Source organism: Podarcis filfolensis, assembly GCF_964270895.1.
Source record: "Podarcis filfolensis genome assembly, chromosome: 8".
Lineage (NCBI taxonomy): Eukaryota > Metazoa > Chordata > Lepidosauria > Squamata > Lacertidae > Podarcis > Podarcis filfolensis.
Window position 1 is genome coordinate 66,868,864 of NC_139611.1, and position 23,735 is coordinate 66,892,598.

Sequence of the window (23,735 nt, forward strand, 5' to 3'; positions counted from 1 at the left end):
TAGTTGTCTTTCCCTCTGTAAGGAAGGTGCTCCAGACCCCCAATGATTTTGGTTGCCATTTTCTGCAGATCTATGGATTTGGAGGCACTTGGAGCCCCATGATTATGGAGAACTGTGGTACCTCGGGTTACATACACTTCAGGTTACAGACTCCGCTAACCCAGAAATAGTACCTCAGGTTAAGAACTTTGCTTCAGGATGAGAACAGAAATCGTGCTCCGGGGGTGCAGCAGCAGCGGGAGGCCCCATTAGCTAAAGAGGTGCTTCAGGTTAAGAACAGTTTCAGGTTAAGAACAGACCTCCGGAATGAATTAAATACTTAACCCGAGGTACAACTGTAATAATACTATTTTGCGCAGTGCCATCAGTGTAGATATAATCTACCGCTGAGCTTTAACCCTTTCCTGTATGAACTTTTTATGTGATAGGCACTTTAGTGATCAGTAAGCTTGGATCCTGGCTTGACTTGGAATGGAGCTCTTTCTCTCCTCCCTTCCAACAAGAAGGGAAGTAATATGGCTGAGTCCAAGCACATTAGACTCCGATATGGTTGCATGGGAAGAGGAAAGGAGCTTAATTTTTCTTTGTCTGAGATGCAAATCCGAGCCAGAGAAGAATTATAGAATTGCCACACACTCTCTGTAGCGAGTGCTATGAGATTCTGTGAATCAGTCCCAGCCAGCATGGCCAAAGACTAGGGATGATGGGAGTTGTAGTGCAAAACATCTGGAGGGCTCCAGTTTGGCTCCCCTTGTCCGAGTACTTTAGCAAGTGGGGTTGGCATTGCAACTTTCTGCACATTTGCCTGTGTGTGTGTTCAGTGTGTGGTGGGGAAGAGAGGGATTGGTCTCTGCCCGTCGAGATTTTAAGTAATTTAATACCCCCATGTCTCATTATACAGCAGAAGTCACACGAACGTGATGGAACCTCAAGCACAAAGCCAACATAATTCCTTATCCCATTTTATCTTATCGGACGAGCGTTTGTGATCGCCAAAGCATGGATGATGGCCTTTTGCAGAAGGGTCTTTTCAGCAAGATAAATATCACGTCTTGTTATTTATTTATTTCCTTCCCCAGCATGCTCAATCCCAGCTGCAGAGCCTCTTCCCTGTGTGCAATTCTGCCACCCGGACCCTAATCGTTCTTGGGAGACTATTAAAAAACACACAAAACCAAGCCTAAAAGGAGAGGAATACATGACGGCAAGGGTTCTCAGTAGGCAGCTGGCCCTTCCGGTTTCCAGCCCGACCTGTCTTCCCCCTCCCACCCCCATTTTTATCTTTCTCATCTCTCAACCCCCTTTTGTGTGCCATGTTTCGTCTGTCCGTTGCATAGCAGGACACCAGAGGTAAACAATTTGTAATGAACACATCCTGACCACCAGCCCCCAGGAGCACCTGCCAACCCTGCGGAGGGGGGCGGGTTGAATGAGGAAGCTCATTTGTGTGGCCTTGTTTAATTCCCCTATATGTTATAATCTCCAGGACCATCTGTGTCCCTGCCTAGGCTGGGGAGGCCAAAAAGCTCTTGGGATTTATTCCAGAAGGTGGACTTCGAGAGGGCTGTTTATTCACTGGCTGCCCAGATAACATCCCCAGGTCAGAGGAGGACAGTTTTGTTTGCTTTTTGAAAGAGCTGCTGAGCCGGCTCTCATCCAGGCAGGGAGCCTGGTGCTCAGCAAAGCATCAGGAAAGAGAGAGAGAGAGAGAGAGAGAGAGAGAGATGAGACTTAAACCAAGAGAGGGAGGATGTTTTCCATGGTACTTCCCCACTGCTGTGTGCTAATGTCCTTTGTCTTCTGTGTATTCACTACCCAAAGCTGGGCTGAGTTCTTTCTATCGAAGGGCGCTAAGCAGAGCCTCTGTATCCAGGGAAGGTTTGCCATCTAATGCCAGTTGCCGGGCAGAAAAGCAGGAGAAAGCTCAAATTCTATGAGAGTGATGTAAACCAGCAGGGCTCTTCTTATTGTGGGGTATATTAGACCTTGCTCCTTTTAAAGGAGGAGTGGAGAACCTCAGGCCCTGGGGCCCAATGTGAACCCTTGGGTCTCTTCCTCCAGCCCTTGGGGTGCTCTGCAGACCTGAAGAAGTACAGGAGAAGATTCAGTCCTGGACATCTTGCCTTGTAGTATTGTTGGCAGAATTGGGCTGCTGGTGTGGCTGCCAGACTGGTGACTGGGAGTAGCCGCAGGGACCAAATATAAACCACTCCTAAAGGGTCTACATTGGCTCCCGGTACATTTCTGAGCACAATTCAAAATCTTAAAAGGTAAAGGTAAAGGGACCCCTGTCCATTAAGTCCAGTCACGAACGACTCTGGGGTTGCAGCGCTCATCTGGCCTTTAAAGCCCTAACCCAGGGGTAGGCAACATAAGGCCCGGATCCCGGATCCAGCTCAATCGCCTTCTCAATCTGACCCGCGGATGGTCCAGGAATCAGTGTGTTTTTACATGAGTAGAATGTGTGCTTTTATTTAAAATGCATCTCTGGGTTATTTGTGGGGCATAGGAATTCGTTCATTTCCCCCTCCAAAATATAGTCCGGCCCTTACACCAATTGAGAAAGAGAGGTTTCAGAAGGAGACAGGTTTAACATTAGTTAAGAAAGTAAAATATTTGGGGGTTAATATGACTGCTAAGAATTTAAATTTATTTAAAGATAACTATGAGAAATGTTGGATAGAAGTGAAAAAAGATTTGGGAATATGGTCAAATTTGAAGCTTTCCCTGTTGGGTCGAATTGCAGCTTTAAAGATGAATGTATTGCCAAAAATGTTATTTTTGTTTCGATCATTGCAAATTTTGGACAAGATGGACTGTTTCAAGAAGTGGCAGAGAGACATTTCCAGATTTGTCTGGCAGGGCAAGAAGCCTAGAATAAAATTTAAAATATTAACTGATGCAAAGGAAAGAGGTGGATTTGCCCTGCCAGACCTTAAACTTTACTATGAATCAGCAGCATTCTGCTGGTTGAAAGACTGGCTGCTTCTTGAGAACACAGACATTTTGGACCTAGAAGGTTTTAACAACGTTTTTGGATGGCATGCATACTTGTGGTACGACAAGGTTAAAGCACATAAAGCATTTAAAAACCATATTGTCAGGAAAGCATTGTTCAATGTCTGGATAAGATACAAAGATTTACTGGAAAAAAAACCCCAAGGTGGTTGTCACCAATGGAAGCGAAGGCTCAGAAAAAGCTCAATATGGAGGCCAAATGGCCGAAATATTGGGAAATATTGGAACAAGAAGGAGACAAATTGGAATTGCAGAGTTTTGAGAAATTAAAAGATAAAGTGCGAGACTGGCTTCATCATTATCAAATAAGAGAGGCCTATAATTTGGATAAAAAAATTGGCTTCCAGGTGGAAAAATCAAAATTGGAAACAGAACTGTTAGATCCCAAAACTAAGATACTTTCAAGAATGTATAACTTGCTGTTAAAATGGAATACGCAGGATGAAACGGTTAAATCTGCTATGATCAAATGGGCACAAGATATTGGTCACAACATTATGTTTGCTGACTGGGAATAGTTGTGGACCACCGGTATGAAATTTACGGCATGTAATGCCTTAAGAGAGAATATTATGAAAATGATTTACAGGTGGTACATGACACCAGTCAAGCTTGCAAAAATATATCATTTGCCCGATAATAAATGTTGGAAATGTAAAGAAAATGAAGGTACATTCTTTCACCTTTGGTGGACGTGCCCAAAGATTAAGGCTCTCTGGGAGATGATCTATAATGAAATGAAAAAGGTATTTAAATATACCTTCCTGAAGAAACCAGAGGCCTTTCTCCTGGGCATAGTCGGCCAATTGGTGCCAAAGAAGGATAGAACTTTCTTTATGTATGCAACAACAGCAGCAAGAATACTTATTGCAAAGTATTGGAAGACACAAGAGTTACCCACCCTGGAAGAGTGGCAGATGAAGGTGATGGATTATATGGAATTGGCGGAAATGACTGGCAGAATCCGAGACCTGGGAGAAGAGTTGGTGGAAGAAGACTGGAAGAAATTTAAAGACTACCTTCAGAAACACTGTAAAATTAATGAATGTTAAAATGATGTTGGACTGAAAATAAGTGGCATTAGCAACAAAGTTAATAAGAATATGCAAAAATGAATTGATAAATGGATGAAAATATAGAGTTATAATATGTTAAGATACAGAGTTAAGATAAACGAAAGAGGGTAAGGATTTGCTGATTTGATTATTTAAATGGGAATACAAAAAGGGGAGGTGTGAGGAGGCCAAGGAAACAAGCTAATGAGTTTAAAGTTACTAAAAACGGATTTGTTTTTTAATTCTTTTTTATCTATTTGTTTTTTGTATTTTGTATTTTTATTCCTCTTTTTTCTCCTTTTTGTATTTTTCTATGTCTTCTTTTTTGTATCTTTTTCTTTCTATGTGTCTTTTTTCTATTTTGTAAACTTATGTTTTTGTAAAATCTCAATAAATATCTTTTAAAAAAACAACAATAAAATATAGTCCGGCCCACCACATGGTCTGAGGGACGGTGGACCAGCCCACAGCTGAAAAAGGTTGCTGATCCCTGCCCTAAACAGTCTTGGCCCTGTATACCCGAAGGAGTGTCTCCACTCCCATGGTTCAGCCTGGACACTAAGGTACAGCTCCTTGCCCTCATTGCAAGAAGTGAAGTTACAGGGAACCAGGCAGAGGGCCTTCTTGGTAGTGGCGCCCGCCCTGTGGAACGCTCTCCTGGCGGATGTCAAAGACATAAAACAATTACACGACTTTCCAATGACACCTGAAGGCAGCCCTGTATCAGGAAGCTTCTAATGTGTGGTGTTCTGTTGTGTTGTTGTGGTTGTTGCTGTGTTTCTGCATATTATGTTGGAAGTTTCCCCAGAGTGGCTGGCCCACAAAAAAATCATCATCATCATCTTCAGTGGCTCTTGTAATTTCTTAGTGGTTTCAGCTTGTATTATTTGTTGCATATGTTTCTAGAAAGACAGTGGTACCTTGGTTCTCGAACTCAATCCGTTCCTGGAGTCCGTTTGACTCCCAAAACCATTTGAAAACCAAGACGCGGCTTCCGATTGGCTACAGGAACTTCCTGCACTCAAGCAGAAGCCGCGTCAGATGTATAGCTACCGAAAAACTTTCGCAAATCAGAATACTTACTTCTGGGTTTGCGGTGTTTGGGAGCCGATTTGTTCGACAACTAAGCCATTTGAGAACCAAGGTACCACTGTATCACTTTTACTTGGCTTAGTCCTTGGCACTCTGCTCCTGGCTAGTCCCTTGGCTGTGATTTGCATTTTGCACATGACTGTTTGCTGGCTTCGTTCCACATGGCAGCTCAGGCTACTGACCAGACCCCACCCTTTCCAACTATGGAGGTAGCAGGTGCAAGACAAATGAGCCTAATCACGTCTCCCAGCTCACTTAGACTCCCCATCCATCTCCTGCGATGGCAGACAAAGGAAGGCCAAAGAGACCATAACCTTGATTCTGGTAGTCATAGAGCTAGATTAGATACATTGCCATTGTCTGGATACAGGACTTTGTGGTTACTTTGATGATGATGCTCACTCCCCCCTCCCCCCTGGCAGTCTCCTGCAAGGGGGTAGAAACAGGCAGCTGCTCACAGAAAACAATGGGGTGACACCCAGGACATTGGTGTAGCTGTGCTTGTCTTTCCTCACTGGGCAAAGATAGAAGCAAAGTCAAGATTTCATCCTCTTTCTCACTTTGTGAACTGGCGTTAGGAAATCGCTTTTGCAAGCTCATGCCCTGCTCGCCCCCATCTTCAGGCAAAAGCATCCGATGAAACTTCCATAATGAACTGGAAGACAGACAATGTTTTGTAACTCTAAGGTGACGGGTAGCCAGTGCGGTGCCTTAGTCTGGAGAAAAGACGAGTAAGAGGTAACATGACAGAAGACTGCCAAAATTATTCATGATATGGAGAAAGTAGGTAGAGGAAAGTTCTCCTCCTCCTTTCATAATGCTTGTGTGCACCCAGTGACATTCAGAACAGATAAAAAGAAGTTCTTCCTTTGTGCACCACATAGTTAAACTGCGGAACTATAGTTAAACAGAAACAACCTGGTGTGTTTACTTGTCGCCACCTTTTGTGTGTAGGATTTGGGATGATCAGCTGGCTTGCAGTGTTAATTTAATTAAAAAGTATGGTTTTTTTGTAAAAAAAATAAAATCCGCTAGAGGGCTCAGTCAGAACCCATTAAGAGTTTGAGCTGGACGGATTCAGACCACCAGTTCCCCCATCCCAACAAGGCTTCCCTTACGTAACTGATCCAGGCTTAGCCAGACCCAGCAAGCAGCGGAGCATGCAGCCGATCAGCTCCCCCGTAGCCTCCAAATTCCAGCATCGTATTTTCCCCTCTCCCAAACTCTGCTGGATTCTCTGTCATTTCCTCGCTCTCCTTGATTTTTGGGTTGTGAAAATCGGATCCGTATGTGAGATTACCACCCAAAGCTTCCCATAAACCCACATCGCTGAGATTAAAAAACAAACAAAAAGCAAGGAACACTCATGCTGGCCATATGCAGGATGCTTGGAGCGTCTGTGTTTTAAATAACACATGGCTGGTTTTTAAACCTTCCTCCCCACCCATCCTAGCTCTTTTTAATTATAAATATACCTCTAAAAAGAGTCCAGAATGAATTTCTGGCTAGTTTGGTTGCTTTTTGCTCTGCAGGAGATCTTAAGGAACAACTGCTGCTAGACTTTAGAGGAAAATAAAGTAAATCTGTAGGTATGAACTCTCTCGCCTTTGTGGATTAAGGTCACTTGTACGTACAGCTGTTTTTGAAAGCTACGTTGCCTGGCTAATCAATATGTTGCCTCTCTCGCTCTTTTCCATGTGTTGCTCTCTGATGGATTCTGCTGGCTCACCTACGGGCTCCCTCTGATTGGCTCCTCTTTTGGTGAGTATGCGCTTCGTTACATTGCTAATAAGCGGAAACGGTCCTTCCAGATGTGGATGGGTTCCCTCTTTTATTTTCTAATTCAGTTCTACTTGTTTAATCCTACAGCACTTCCCTTCTAATGCAATTGAAGGACTTTTTTTTTTAAAAAAATGTACTCGTCTTTTTTTTGGGAAAATGGAGAGGGGTGGAAGTCAAATGCACGAGAGAGGGTTTTAGATGGTAGTGAGTTGTTCTGCTACAATGGATGGCTTTTTCTTTGGGATTTTCCCCCGTTTGCCTTTTTGAATGGAAGAAGTATATTTAGCCTTCATTAAAAAAAGCCAGATTAATTTTCAGTCTCTTATTTGCATCCCGGGTGTTTACAAAAACAACAACAAAAAAACAAAGAACCCTCAAGAAAAAAAGGGTAAATCAGTTGCTGTATTTATTTATTTTTATATAGGAGATTCTCCTGTAAGAACTTGGAGGAAGAGAGGGAGTAACTTCTCAGATGTTCTTGTTCGTTTAATGGCTTTTAAAAAGAGAGTAGAGAAATCAATGAAGGATAAGCCTGTCAGTGATTACTAGTCACTAGTAGGGATGTTTTGCCCTGTGTTTCTTACACACAGTACTGTTTCCATTCCACTGCAGTTCGTATTCTGCCCAGAACTACGTTATTGGTCTCGCTGTCCTCATTGGCAAAATCACATAACTTATGCTGTTGCTTAAATTAGGTTGTCATTACATTGTTCCACATGATTCATTTCAAAGCAAGGGGAACACAGTGCAAATGGGAGTGGGGGAGAACAACGTAATCAATTGCGTATTGTTTGCAGACTGAAAGCAAAAACTGGATCGATATGTATTCCCGGTGTGGGATGAATAAGCGAAGGAACAATTGGGACTCTTGAAGCATACTCCTGCTCATTCATTAGGAATCGGGGCCAGCATTTGGCTCCTTTTAAATTCCGGTACCAAATTTGCTGGGATTGACTCTATTTGTGCACTCTCAGGTGCTGTTGATTTCTCCCCAAAAGGAGTTCGTATTTGGTGCCAGTTAGATGATCAGTTCCAACTGCAAACCCTGCTGGTATTGGCTGAACTTGAGGGTTCTCTGGCCTGACTGGCAGCCTCATTTGGAGGACATCTTCCCTTTCCTTTTGATGAAAGCCCCTGTCCCTTTGAAGTTGGATCACCTGCTGCCATGGTGGCATCGTGTGATTGACAGGTGGAAGGCTCTACCCATCTGCTAAGGTGGCCCATAGTGGGACCATGGGGAAGCTGATAATCTAGCCCACTGGCAGATGCCGCTCTCCACCCCGACCCAAGTTTCCCTGGGTATTGGGTCAACTTTCTCTGTATATATACCGTATTTTTCGCTCTATTGGACGCAGTTTTTCACCTCCAAAAATTGAGGGGAAATGTGTGTGCGTCCTATGGAGCGAATGCAGGCTTGTGCCATAGCCGCGCGCAACCCCTCCGGCAGGGAGAGGCTGCACGGGGCTATGGCTTCTTTAGCCCTGCACAGCGTCTCCCCGCAAGGAGAGGCTGCACGGGGCTAAAGGGGAAGACAAAACAGCGAGCGGGATCCATCCCGCTCGCTGCCTTGCCTTCTTCCATAGCTGCGCGCAACCCCTCCGCAAGGAGAGGCTGCACGGGGCTATGGATTCTTTAGCCCTGCGCAGCGTCTCCCAGCAAGGAGAGGCTGCACGGGGCTAAAGGGGAAGACAAAACAGCGAGCGGGATCAATCCCGTTCGCTGCCTTGCCTTCTTCCATAGCTGCGCGCAACCCCTCCGCAAGGAGAGGCTGCACGGGGCTATGGATTCTTTAGCCCTGTGCAGCGTCTCCCGGCAAGGAGAGGCTGCACGGGGCTAAAGGGGAAGACAAAACAGCGAGCGGGATCCATCCCGCTCGCTGCCTTGCCTTCTTCCATAGCTGCGTGCAACCCCTCCGCAAGGAGAGGTTGTGTGCAGCCTGTACGCTGCTCTTTGGGGCTGGGGGGAAAATATTTTTTTCTTGATTTCCCCCCCTAAAAACTGGGTGCGCCCTATGGTCCGGTGCGCCCTATGGTGCGAAAAATACGGTACATTCTAAACTGCACGTTGTGGAAAAGGGGCAAATTCCAGCACTTAAAAGGCTTGCTACAAACTTTTCTATGCTTGTTTGGGAATCGGAGTTTTAGCCAGAGCAGTGGACAGCCATTATTTATTGATGAATGATCTAAGTCTTTAGCGCTGGCCAGTACGCAAGATAATTAGAAGTAGACTAAATGCTAGCCTGTTAATGATGGGAGTGGGAAAACATGTGATATGCTTGTTTCACTGGAACTGAGCTTTGCTGATTGAGGATTTGTTAGCTAACTTATGTTGCCTTTTCACCTTCATTTGCAGTTCAAATCATTGTTGTCAGTCTCTGATGGGCTAGGCTCTGTTGGAAAAGTTCCTTTCAGCTTACAATTTGGAGGGTAGTGTGTGTATGAATAGTTGCAACAGCTCTGCAGGGGTGTAGGAAGGGAGGTGCGGGGGGTGCAGTCCACCCCGGGTGTCATCCTTGAGGGGGGGTGACAAAATGACACAACATGGGGGGTGACACTTACCATGGGGCCTGGCCTGCAGTGCCGCTCCAAGTGCCAGAGCAGCTAGCTATGTCCCTGCAGCTCTGGTATGGTTCAGAGGGCATAATCTGCTTGAACTCAAGAAGAAACATTTGGTATTGCACTGTTTCTGAAAGTTGCAGCCTTGTGCAAACAGCCAGTGAAGGATTTGTCAGGTCAATATGAAAGTGTAAGTGATCATTGTCTTACACCCTCTGTTAGGGAGCTTGGGCCAAAACTAAGCTCTTGCAAATCCCATTGATTTTAATGTGAGATAACTTAGTTTTCCTTAAGTTATCAACATGCCGCTTAAAAAATAAAAAGAACTATGCCCACATAAGGTGACTTTTACACCCCCCCACACCCCATAATAAATAATTTTAAAAAGACATCAATTGCTAGTTGGGACATTTGGAGGAACACAGAGTTCCTTGCCACTGATTTAAAATCTGCAAGCCAGGTGGTCTATGGCCACTGCCTCAGACAGCATTGCTACTTGCAGACTTCATGTTTCCTTTGCACAGTGTGCAAGATCCCAGGCATCCTTGTCTAGTCATACCAGGTGCAGGTTCATGCATGAGATGCCGGACCCTTGAGATCCCTTCCCACTATTTGGTTTTGTTGACCTGTAAGTGCCTGGTTTTCTAAGGAGCAGCGAAACCATTTATGAACAAGAGTGTTGACATTTGCCCAGGCTTTTCCTTGGGAGCTGTTTACTTCCTGTAAAGAGACAGCTGAAATCATCTTTCTCAAAGTGTGAAACAGCATTGCCTCCGGGGAAAACATGCCTTTCCTTTTTGCTTTTCACCAGTTTGATGAACCTGATAGATTTGAAGAGAAGGGGAGGGGAGGGGAAGCAGTCAGTTAAACAACAACAAGAAGAAAAAACGCAAGAAAGATAATAGGGGGACTCTGCTGTGGGTTAGACATCAGGGAGAGCTGTGACAGCTTTGAATTGGCTTAACATACTGGGAAAGGCTCCATAGGTTCATTCTGTACATCTTGATATAAAGATGTTATAGTTATGCAAACCCTGATCCACAGTGCCTGCTGCTAACCATCTTAATTATGTGCTCGCCAGAGGAAATAAGTGGGGCACAGAGGAATATTTTGGCCTGATAGGAACTGCAAAGCATTTTCTTGTATCTCTTCTACCATCAGCTACCGATGTCAGTCTTTAAGGCACTCCTCTGGGGTCTGCAATTTTCCGTGGTTGGTCTTTGAATGTAAATGGCAGCGGTTATTTATAGCCTCAGAATAAAATCCTTTTGCTTTTCATGTTCCAGACCACAAGAGGCAGCCAGATTCAATTCTCATTATTTTGTCATGAGCTCTGCAGTACTCCCCCCCCCCGCCACTCCACACGAAAAAATCCCAGCTCCCAAAGAAACATTCTAGGTTACAGAGCTTATTTTGTTGATACTGTGGAAACAAAAGACCTTAAAAGCAAATCTGAAAACACTTTCATTTTCCACAAAGTAAACACAAACAAATAAATGAGGCAAACATTATGACTGAGGTGGATTTGTTTCTTTATGTATATTATTATTATTCTTGCATGGAAGCAAGCACTGGTATAAGCTAGCTACAATTTAATTTTCAGGGATTTAGCAAGTTGTGCGTCTTTCTGTTTGGTGTGTCATCAAAGAGCCTTTTCGCCATTCTAAAATTATTATCCACCCTTACCCTTAAGGCTGGAAGGAGAGTTGAGGGGGGAGCTGTGAATAAAAGTAAAAATGTAAAGAGCTCTCTTCTTACGTGATTACAACGTGCTTTAAATTCAAAATTAATTTTTCAAATTTCTGTTTCTATTCCCCCCCCCCAAATACAAAATAATGTATTCAGAGCCAGTGTGGTGCAGTGGTCAGAGTGCTAGACCCAAATTTGAATCCCTGCTCCACTGTAAAATTCACTGGGGTTGCAGTCCTGTACCTCACAAACTTAGAACCCCCATTGAACACAGTGGGATTAAGCTCTGAGCAGGCATGTATAGGATTGCACCATGAGACTAGCCCTTGTCTCTCACCCTGACCCACATCACTTGAGTTGTTGTGATAAAGTGAAGGACTAAGTATGGTTCTTTGAGCTTTCATGAGGATGCAGTATTGCTTGTTATCATATACTGTATGCTGATTCCAGTCCTTGGGTGGGGCAGGTCATTGCTTATAGGGCCATAAAGGGACCACCCACTGACAAGAGGGAGGCATGAGTGGACTTGGGGGAACTCCCCAAGCTATGCAGAAGAAGCAAAACTCCTTGGGTGGGGAGCGCCCTCAAAATAGCCCAGTGAGAACTTTGCTGGGAAACTTTGCTAAAATAGAAAAAGCAGCAGAAAGATGCAGGCAAGAAACCAACAAAAGTGGTTTTTCCGATGTGTTGATTTTTAATGTCGTCTCGCCCCCCCCCCCCCGGTGGCTTTGGATTCAGTCATGTTATCCATAATCTTGGTCAGTGTTGACTTTGCTCTTTTTTTCTCTTGGAAATCTGCTGTGAAAGCCCAGCAGATATTTGTCCACAACTTAGTGCTGAAATGCATTTTCTGTAGGAAAGGAAATAGTGCCGAATATGTCTCATGAAGAACTGTTTCAGTTCAACCAGTTCCTTAGAACCCATAATGGAAGCCCCCTTAAAAATGCAGACCCCCACCCCATTAGTCCTTTCTTTGTAATGTGGTTATACTGTGTCGTTAAAGTATACTAATAGCTACACAAAGCAATTGTTTTGCGTACCCCAAGACATAGTTAGGTGGTGGTACCATGGAATGGGATTTTCCTCATGTGAAGAAGTGGTGGATTTTGGATTAGGACCACACATTCTTTTTGGAACAAAGAAAATTCAACAGCATGGGGTCCCTTGGGTTCCATTTCCATTTGTTCCTAAAATAAAACACAGGGAAACTATGTGCTCCATTCGGGCACCAGAGGCGGAGGGTTTATCTCCTGTACCATCTTGGGTGGCAGCTCATGGCAGCTGCCATTATGTCCTTCCCCAGAATTCTCTGAACATCAGATCATTTTGTGGCATATACTGGGGAAGGGCTTATGATGGGGCACCGTTTCCCATAGTGCCCTGGGTATTGTGCTATTATGGGGAATTGTGGGAAAACAAAATGGCCCCCATAGGTGGTGATAGTTTTCCCCAAAGTGGGCAAAAATGAAAAGGTGGTTAAGAAGAGGAGCTGCTGCAAGGTGTGATGATGGCCACCAACTTGGAGGTCTTTAAAAGAGGATTAGATTAGGCATAGGCAAACTCGGCCCTCCAGATGTTTTGGGTCTACAGTTCCCATCATCCCTGACCACTGGTCCTGTTAGCTAGGGATGATGGGAGTTGTAGTCCCAAAACAACTGGAGGGCCGAGTTTGCCTATGCCTGGATTAGACAAATCCATGGTTTATCCAAGGCCACCAGCCACTGTGATCATGTCCTAACTCCATTATCTGAATGGCATGGCTCTGAATACCAATTGCTGGAGAACATGTGTGTAGAGCAGGGGTCAGCAACCTTTTTCAGCCTTGGGCCGGTCCACCGTCCCTCAGACCATGTGGTGGGCCAGACTATATTTTTTGGGGGAAAATGAATGAATTCCTATGCCCCACAAATAACCCAGATATGCATTTTAAATAAAAAGACACATTCTACTCATGAAAAACACGCTGATTCCTGGACTGTCCGGCGGCCGGATTTAGAAGGCGATTGGGCCGCATCCGGCCCCCGGGCCTTAGGTTGCCTACCCCTGGTGTAGAGAGTGTTGTTGCACTCAGGTCCTCCTTATGTGTTTCCCAAAGCATGTGGAGGATGCTAAATTAGATGACCCTTTGACCTGACCCCGCAGGGCTCTTTTTATGGTCTCTACTGCTGTCGCAGCAGGTGCCAGAGCATTATAAAAAGAGATACCAAAATTAAGAAAACTGTAGATGAAAAGTGAGCACCTGAATGAATGAGAGGTTAATAAACACAAACCAAATGGGATTTTGACGAATGTAACATCATAGTGAGTTGGGAGGCGGGTGGGCAGGCTGCATCCCTGATCTAATTCCTGGATCCAACAAGGATCCAATTGTCAGACCAGCTTCTTGATATCGGGCCTGCTAAGTTTGGGTTGGTAAGGTAACAAAGGAAGTGGCTCTGTGCCAGAGAGCAAATGGGTGGGCCTCCCTCCCTTGACTCTAGTAGTTAGAAAGGCAAAAGCTGTGTGTGGGAGCTAAAAGCTACAAGCAGGCTGGGCAGCTGAGGCAGAGCCATGCCTGGTTTCTGCTGGGATCCAAGGGTGTGGGATCCAAGGGTGTGGCCGTGGGAGAAGCAAGACCCTCTTGAGATGTTAATGCCGTGAGCCCCTCCATCATAAGGTCAGGTTGCACATATGTGTAAATAAACCATGCATCATAAACACACAACAGTCTCTTCTGTCCCTCATTCTGAGGAAACCAGAACCCTGGGAAAGGGCCTGGAACACCGGAAATCTTGCACCGCTCAGATATTTGGGCAGCGTGCAATGAGACTTACGGCATCTGCCAGCTATTAAGAAAATGTTTAATACTTTAGCTGCAGATGCTGGACAGTGCCTTTTATGTAATGGTTGTATAGATATGTGGTTGCTCCAAAGTGCATTCTGCTTTGGGCTTTTTCATTGTTACCAAAACGTCTGTTAGAGGGAAGGGTAGATGTGTGTGTATATGTGTGCTTAATATCTCTGAGGCATATTCAGGTCTCTTTGAGCTTATACATGTTGGTGAAGCAAAATGTGGCCTAAGCACTGAACAGCTGTCACTATTTTTACCCCCGAACTGTTAACTCTGGTATGAAAGAGAAGCCGCTTTATAAATATAAGAACAAAATTCTGATTAAAACAATAATTCTGAACTTCGGAGGTATACATCTGTATTCTCTGAAATATTTATCCCACCGCAGCACTGCCCTAGATCTTGTCTATGTTTCCTGTCTTTAAAACCCCCTCGGTAGTATCATGCCCCTTTTCTCGTGCATTGTTTCTTTCTGAACTAATAAACTTAATCGATCTCTTTGCTTGACTGCTCTTTCTTTCACTATAATCCTTTCACCTCTCTATCCTCTTAACTGTTAGCCTAGGAGGGAATCACGGCTCTAATCATGTCATTTCAACCCCTCTCTTAATGACCAATGTTTGTTTTTGTGCTAGATGACAAGTTGAAAGAAACTGGGATTCAAGTGGCTACGCCTCCTCAAATGGCATCCATTCAAGAAACTGTCAAGCACTGAATCTGTTTAATATAGCCAAATGTCTTTATTTTAGGAAATCTTTATAGTAGGCCGTCGTTATTAATATGCATGACCAGAAACATTTTCTCTCTCTCCATAAAAGGCCTTTAGCACGTGGGGGGTTGCATCTGTGTGTCTTTTAGCCACAGGAGCAGTCTATTGTGACCAGCTTGCATCTCCTGCAGTGCTGTCTGTACCATGAGCCCCAAGAGAGGAGAGAAAATGTTTTGAAATTCCCTGAATGCAGATTTGCAGCCAGCTGGCTTTGACACACAAATGAAGGTGAAAAGGGTTTGAATGGAGGAGGCTATTTTGATTTCCTTTCCTTCTTGGAACCCACAATAATTAGAAGGCAATACAGTTATTTGTATTTATTGGTGGCGAGGCTTTGCTAAATTGTTAGGAATCCAAAATAGAGCATAGGCAAAAGTTGTAGCCATACTCTGTGACTCCTACTAAAACTCTATTTCAATATTTCTGCTGGGGAAATAGCAAACTTTAGAAGGGAATAGCAAACTTAAAAATTATTCAATTCTGAAGAAGTGTGCATGCACACGAAAGCCCATACCAAGAACTAACTTAGTTGGTCTTTAAGGTGCTACTGGAAGGAAAAATTTTTTTGTGTTTTGACTATGGCAGACCAACACGGCTACCTATCTGTAACTTAAAAATTATTATAAATTCAGCAACCTATCAGTCACTTAAAAACAGCAGTAGCCAAATACTAAAATTGCCTTTTGGAAGAGATGCACTTTAGACGCCTGTCAGAAAAAAAGCAGAGCAAAGATAGGCTCAGATGGACTTACCTTAGAGTAGGGGTAGCTAATGTGGTACTCTACATATGTTTTTGGGCTCCAATTTATATCAGCCCCAGCCAGCATGGTCAATGGAGAGGGATGATGGGAACCGTAGTCCTACATCATCTGGAGGCCCCATGTTGGCTACTCTTGTCTTAGAAGGGCATTCCACAATCTTGGTGCCATAACCGAAAAGGCCCTGTCCCTCATGGTCACTTCCCATGCTTCTGGTGGTAGTGGGGACTTAGAACAAAACCTCATAGGTTGATCTCAGTGCTATGGCAAGGTCATATAGCTGAAGGAAATTATCTGAATATACTATGTACTTGAATATATTATCTTGCTTTGTGTATTAAGCTAATTATACTTAGGAATCTACCTTCATGAGGCTTTTCCCTGAAAGGTGGCCCAGAAATACTTTTAAATAAATGAATACTATAAAGAAAGATTTTCCACTTCTCTCCAAAATCCTTACATACCTAATCCTGCTCAGACTGGCAGTATCTTCTCACTACCAAGATAAATTAAATTTGAATATATTATCTATTACAAGGATAACCTACTGGAAGAGTACAATTCTGTCCCCTACTATTTGTCATTCAAGACCAAGGATGGATGTTTCACTTTGGTCAAACAATACCGGTATTTCCTAAACTTTACAGTAAGATTACAGACATTGTTCTTTTATTTAATTTTTAGAAACATTTATCTTCAATATCATAAAGGAAAACACAAGTTGGTGCCCTGGAAACAAACATAGCAGTTAACACAAAATGTTGTAAATCTCATAGTTCTTCAGCAAACTATGATTTTTAGTCTGAAGTGGATTAGTTGCATACAGGCTAAGGTGGATTAGTTGCAGTTCTGCTTGCTTCATTTATATATATATATATATATTTATATACTGCCATATCATAAAATATCAGGGCACTTATACAGTGTTTTGAGAACATCTTTGTGCTTGGAACAATAATTTTAATAAGAAGAACCAAAAGCTTCATTAGCTATTGGCAGTGGCCTTGTCTGAAATGCTTTGATTGCAGTCCACTCACTCAACCCTTGAACTCAAAGATGGTGATATATAAAATGTAATAAAATAAACAAACAATTCCATTCACAGCTAAATCCAGTATCTATCTTTAGGGCTGCTTCTCAATTTCTGTTGATAGCAGGTGTATATTGCAGACTGCTTAAAAGTACTGCTAAATGAAGCAGCCTCTTACAGAGCTTTTATTTCTACACACACTTGGATTAAAAGCCCGAGCTATGAATTATTAGGAAGTCTTCATTTAGAAATGAGATAGACATAAGGTTTGGCTTACTTAGTGTGTCATCTGAATCCTGGATCAGGGCTAACCTATTTCTTACTTAACCAAGTAGGCTTATAGCCAAGAACAAACCTGCTGAGCTATAAGGACCAGAGAAGAGCAAAGTGGCTGTGATGTCTTCCCTGGGAAGACAGCATTTTTGTGCTAAGTCATAGTCTGGTTTAGTGTTACATGCAAATGTGGCCGGTAGAGATATTGGGTCAGACAAATGTATTTATTCAATTGCATATTTATCCCACCCTACCTCCCAGTAAGTTGATAAGAGAGGTAGTCTGGGCTTGAGAGAGTGTTTGCTAGCCCAAGAACTTCTAGGAACTGAACTTCATGGATTTGAACCCAGGTTTTCTGAACCATAACTAGACTCACTAGTCAGTCACTCTAACCATTACAGTATACTATACTGTATAGTGGCAACATCAGCACACTGGTGATTTTTTGGGGAAGAGTCACTGAAGAACACACAAACACGTTTTTAAGGAGAACATTAACCCACTAGCTATTATCTGATGGATAATATGAATTTCTCTTCTACCTGAAAGCACATTTGTTGCTTGGTCTTTTCTTACACATGGGGAAAATATCCCCGCTAAATTAAGAGTTACGGTTAGCTTAAAGGTAAAGGGACCCCTGACCATGAGGTCCAGTCGTGGCCAACTCTGGGGTTGCAGCACTCATCTCACTTTATTGGCCGAGGGAGCCAGCGTACAGCTTCTGGGTCAAGTGGCCAGCATGACTAAGCTGCTTCTGGCAAACCAGAGCAGCGCATGGAAACGCCGTTTTCCTTCCCACTGGAGCGGTACCTATTTATCTACTTGCACTTTGACATGCTTTCAAACTGCTAGGTGGGCAGGAGCAGGGACCGAGCAATGGGAGCTCACCTCGTTGCGGGGATTCGAACCGCTGACCTTCTGATCGGCAAGTCCTAGGCTCTTTGGTTTTAACCTGCAGCGCCACCCATGTCCCACAGTTAACTTACATGGTAAAGGTAAAGGTACCCCTGCCTGTACGGGCCAGTCGTGTCCGACTCTAGGGTTGTGCGCTCATCTCACTTAAGAGGCCGCAGACACTTCCGGGTCACGTGGCCAGCGTGACGAAGCTGCTCTGGCGAGCCAGCGCAGCACACGGAAACGCCGTTTACCTTCCCGCTATAAAGCGGTACCTATTTATCTACTTGGACTTAGGGGTGCTTTTGAACTGCTAGGTGGGCAGGAGCAGGGACCGAAAGACGGGAGCTCACCCCGCCGCGGGGATTCGAACCGCCGACCATACGATCGGCAAGTCCTAGGCACTGAGGTTTTACCCACAGCGCCACCCGCGTCCCGACAGCGCCACCCGCATCCCTAACTTACATGAGTGCATTTTAAATACCTGTGCTTGTGGGCATGCTGCTTAAGCAAGAGGTGTTCAGGCGCTGGTGTAAGTGTCAGTGAAGAGGAGAGGAAGGACTGGATGCTGCTTTTCTACGCTGTCCTAAAACGTTAGGCACAAGGCCACAGTGCAGTATGACTTGGCAGGCAAGTTCTGGAATGGACTTTCTCTGGTGTTAGATCTTCCCTTATGTTTTAAGGGAATGCACTTCTTTAATGTGCCGTCACAACTCTTTGGAAATAAGGGTTTTGAGGTGTTGTATCTCACTTTTCTCCACCGAACAGATATGGCAGAATTGCTTCACATTGTGGTTGTGTAGTAGTTTGAAGTAAGTCGGAAATAAGGTGTACATAAGGGACAATGCCAAATCGTTAAGCACTTGCCCTGGCCTTTACTTGCCAGGATTCTGCCCTGGATATATGCTTTCATTCAAAACAAAGATTTGGTAGGAACTGTTCCTGATTCAAAGGCTCCTTCTTCTTAGGAGTTCCTTCTTCAGATCTGAGTCGAGCAATTTGGTGTTCCTTCAGGGGTTAGGTTTTAAAAATACGCACAAGACGAACTTAAAAGATATGATTCAGGTAGGTAGCCATGTTGGTCTGATGCAGTCGAAATAAATAAAAAAATACTTGTCCAGTAGCACCTTAGAGGTGCTACTGGACAATTTTTAAATTTTTAAAAAGATATGGTTAGGAGACAATTCTTCCTGGTTTTGTTACTTGCTGTTATTGTTGTGGTGGTATCACTGTGCATGGCTTTGTAGAAAAAGACAGGTCCTTGCCTCAAGGAGCTTACAAATAAACGTCCAGGAGGTATCTCCTCCTCTTACAAAAAATAAATAAATGCAGTGGTAACGTCAGAGGAGTCCTGTTGGATTAGAGCAAAGGTCCATCTCCATTTAGACCGCTTCCGTTTCCATAGTGGCCTGCCTCTGGGAAGTCTCTGAGATGAGCAAAGGGAGGCAGTAGAAGGTAGCACCACTACTCGGAAGCAGTGCCTATTCCCCCATTGCCACTAAGGTGGCAAAGACCTGACTTCACAGAGGACAGTGCTCTATCTGAAAGGCTGTCTGCCCAAGTTGGTTTAAAGTATCATAAGAAGGGAGAGCATCGGTCTTGAAGTTGCCCATCAATGGCAGCATGTGAACAACAGATGAAGTACAGGCAATGGCCGATTTACACATGTCCAATTGGTGCATGACTGTCCATGCACAGATTGTGGTGACCCGGAAGTGGCAGGAAAAGGTGGCAGAATGGGGTAATGGGGCGGAGCTGTCTTGTGTGTGCTTCGCAGTCATGTGGAATTATCTGGAACACAACCCTTGCACAAATCACGGCTTGCCTGTAGACACCCTGGTCACCTGGTCACAGTCTTTCCTACAATGGTGAGGTGTACTTCCAAATTTGCTCCTATGCATACAAATTAGCACATGCAAAGTTTATGCAAATCTGTGTATTCTTCATTGATGCGTAAGTAGTCATAATCCCTGCCAGTCACAAACACTTTAGGGATGAAGCATCCTTTATCTCAATCTCTGGCAGCTGTGGCCCTCTTCCAACGTGTTTGGGGGTAGGAGTTGAACTGGAAAAAGAAAGTTTGACCCTGCCTTTAGTTCTCACAAATTAGCGTTATAATTTATATAATGCAGTCTATGCATCTGGTGCTTTTACAATGTACGTGTTTGACAGGTTTCTACCCAAAGGGTTTACAATCTGGTTCCTGGGTTTGCTTCCCCCATCCATGTCCCAGCCTCTTTCTTTTGTGTAGTGCCTTTTAGATTGTGTGCCTGAGGGCAGAGACTATCTTATTTTAATGATTTTTCTAAGCCGCTCTGGGAGCCTTCTTCAGCCAAGGAGCAGGGTAAAAATACTAAAAATAAGTAAACACGTCTAAAAATAGACACAGGGAAAAGATAAAGGGAGGAAAATGGAGGTAAGGGTAAACGGGGCAGATGCGTGATTATTGTGATTATAAGTAGTTTAGCTTAGTCCCAAGAGGTTAATGCATTGATCAAAAGGCTTCCTGGAAAAAGGTGAATTTGGCAGAGGAATATGGGCGAAGTAAGAGGGGTGATCACACAATGGGGAACAGTTCCATGTATAAGGACATCAAGTTCCTGGCTTGGGGAATCTTGACCATTGGTAATGGCATGATTGGATAACTGCAGTGTGCTGTTTGTGGGGCTACCTTTGGGGTTCGTCTCTGGAGGGTGCAGAATGTGGTGGCTAGGTTGCTTGTGGAGGCAAATTATCACCCACATATAACATCAGGATTTGCACTGATTGCCAATCTGCTACCAGGCCAAGTTCAGTGTGTTGGTAACTAACATATTAATGCCCTGGATAATTCAGGACCAAGTTACATGAGGGACTGCCTTGCTATTTTTATGTCCAGTGGATCCCTGGGGTCTGTGGGGAAGATTATCCTGCAAGTTCCAAAGATCTCAAACACCAGCTCTGCAGTAACTCTATGGCTTGCCCCTGTTCCTATCGAGAAATGACAGGCCCCTCTATCTGCACTTTCCAGAAACAATTTAAGACACTTTTGTTCCGACTGGCTTTCCCAACTGGATAAATGGGTCTTTGCCATGAGTGTTTGTTTTGTATTGTTTTAGCTTGTTTTAAATGTATCAGCTTTTATCTGATTTCATTGTACATTGTCTTGAGATGATTGTGTAGAAGGCAATTAATATATTGTTGTTGTTGATGATAATAATAGAAGAAAAGTCAGGGTTGTTTCAGGGGGAAGGAAACCTTTTGGAGGCTGGGAGTGCTGGAGGTGGATGAGCAAGGAGAACAGGGAACAATTGGTCAGATCATAAGAGCAAAGCCATGTAGGGTTTTGAAGGTAAGGGTGAGAAGTTGGTGCAGGATTCAGGAGGGGTGTAAAAACAGCTCCAGTGATGGTCAGGGAAGTGGCAAACTAGCCCTCCTCTAGCCTGTCGCTGTCATTGGCTCTATCTTTGGTAGGCTGCTCTACCAGACCTATGGGTACCAGCCACCTGTGTTCCAGCAAAATAAGGACTAAGAAGCAGGATGCATGTTGCAAAACATGTTACCGATTATGCACATGATTTAAAAAGAATAAGGGATACTACTGGTGCTTTTGCTTTCCGTATGAAGTTATTATAGCGAACCAAAATAAGTAGCATGGGAGTTTTTGTTTGTTTGAAGTGTGTTTTTGTGTAGGTGGGAATAATGCTAGTTTTTATCAGTTGGGGCCTGCAGGCAAACCAATTGATTATTTAATTTCTATACCGCTTAATAGATTAAAAATATCTCCGAATTGTGTACAAAAAAACTGAAACAGAAACCTTAAAAAACAAACTAAAAATACAGTTACAAGCGTTACACCAATACAAAAAATACTAATATATATAAATCAATATAAATTCATTTTCCTTCGGACACACTTTCCCCCTCAGCCTCACCCAGGGTCCGAGCAAACTCTCAGCTCACCCACAAAAGTCTCATACAGAGAAGCGTTCCTGGAAACAACGGACATTACTCTAGTCTCTCATGCTAGACTTGCTTTATATGGGCAGGCCCAAGGCGGATGGTACTTCCTGACCACAGCTGTGTCCAAATTCAGCAACACTCTCTGCACCCAGTTCCAAGTGCAGCAGGTTTGTTGAGCCCCCCCCCCCCGGTGGCGGGTGGTCCAGAGGATGGGGAAAAGCCCCCATTCCACACACAGCTCTTCCTTCGCCCTCTGTCGTCTTCTCCTTCTACAGCTGCTATTCCCGCCAGGTGCCAGGCACAAACAATGGGGAAGGTGTGCTGCTCCCTTGGAGGCATCCGGTTGCCGGCTCTTGGCAACTGAATGCTGGACCAGATGGGCTCCTTGGCCTGTTCCAGCAGCGATGCTCTAAGGTTGTGCGGACATGCTCCCATTGACCAGTGCTTGCTCCTGCTGGTTTGGGAAAAGGCGTACAGGTGACCATATACCCCTCCTTATCATATGCTCTATCCGCTATCTCCAGCCAGCTTTGATCCAAATGGGGGTGGTACTGTGTGTACCCTTTGTGTATTATGGTTCCTTAAACGCATTACATTTTCGGTGTGATGCCGTTTTGTTTATGAAACCTGCGCACCCCTTGGCAAGAGGATGGGTTGTTGTGCGTATGGCCAAAGAAAAAAATCCTTTTAAGAAAGAAATATTTCTTAGGGCGCGCATCCAGCCTTCCTCTTTATGTGGGGAGGTGGACCGAGAGGAGGAGGCGCGCGCGCGCACCATCCCTTCACACTGACCCAGATGGCCGTTGGTCTCGTTCGGGTTCTCCCCCCCCCCCCACTTTTTGGTGGCGAGCCGCCTCAACAGAAGCACCCCTCAGTTTTGTGCGCGCGCAATCTCTCTCCCGCCCCCCACCTCGCTCCATCTGGTGCGCGCGCTTTTATACCTTCCGTTTCCACTACTCCCCCCCTCAAATAAACCCTCCTCCCCTTCGCGTGCCGCGCGGGCAGGCAGACAGGCGAGCTCGCTGCCCCCATTTCTCTCCCCCCTCGTTTTAATAACCTCTCTCTCTCTCTTCTCCCCTCCCTCCCCCCAATGGCTGGGCAGCAAAGCGGCTCCGCCTTCCCCTCCCGGCCAATAGAAACTTACTACTATGTTATTGGGCGGGGGAGCGGGAGGTGGTTGTAGGAGAGAGAGAGAGAGAGAGAGACCTGGGGCCCCTCTTCCCCCCCCCCCCCGCCTCCTTTTCTCCTCCTTCGTTGGGCGCCTTCGGCAAGCACTATCAGCGCCCAGCATCAGCCGCTGGGGAAGAAGGCAGGCAAGTGAGGCGACCATAAGCGGCGGGGTAAGGGGAGAACAGCGAAGTGGGAGGCGGGGGGGGGGATATTCCACAGCGCGCCCGCGCGCGCGCCTCCCGGCCGTTGTTTTTTTCGCTTTTACCTCAGAGAGGGACGCGTGTATCTTGTTTGTGTGGAGGGAGACGGTTGGCGAGCGCTGAGGGGAATGCGCGGGGTGGCGAGTGGCGGCGGCGGCAGCAGCGGCAGCAGCGCGGGGGGGGGAAGGCTCAGGGGGGAGAGAGCTCTATGGCCCCCGGGAATTGGGTCGCATTTTAAGGTGCCTTCCTTTGCCTCAGGCGAGCCTCATGGTGGGGAAAAGGGTAGTAGCGGCGCGCGGCTCTGAGGCGCAGCGGGAGCCTCCTGCGTTGCGCCAAGCGGGGGGCATCGGGATGTGGCGCAGGGAAGGGAAGGGAAGGGGGTGGTCTCTCTCTCTCTCGGCTGGATCCCTGCCTGGCGCTGAAGAAAAACCACGTTTAGCGCTAGCGGCGCCTCTTGAAAACCGTATGCGTGTGTGTGCGCGCGCACTTCTGTGCTCGGGCGCGCGCTTGTGTGTGTGTCTCGCATCATCCCTGCCAGGGGATGGGGAGAATTATGGGATGGGTAGGCTGTGTGACTCCATAAGAAGATCGCCTTGGATTGTTGGTGGGGAAGGGTTGTGAGGGGCGGGGAGAGGAAGGAATTAAAAGGAGAGATGGCGGGTTAGCATCGGGGGGGAT

General features: G+C 45.2%; 1 protein-coding gene across 45 annotated transcripts in view; it reads left to right on the forward strand.

Annotated features, from left to right (window-relative positions):
- EPB41 (erythrocyte membrane protein band 4.1) overlaps positions 1-23,735 on the forward strand; it is a 140,962-nt gene that overhangs the window by 23,005 nt on the left and 94,222 nt on the right. For 12 of the 45 annotated variants that reach the window (XM_083626809.1, XM_083626810.1, XM_083626812.1 and 9 more), the window contains exon 1: positions 22,751-23,027. The exons of 23 other annotated variants lie outside the window; for them this stretch is intronic. The gene's annotated coding sequence lies outside the window, so the exon portion shown is untranslated. Of the gene's footprint in view, positions 1-22,453; positions 23,028-23,735 lie in introns of those variants that run through there. 10 more of the 45 variants (XM_083626811.1, XM_083626813.1, XM_083626827.1 and 7 more) reach the window with 4 other exon arrangements.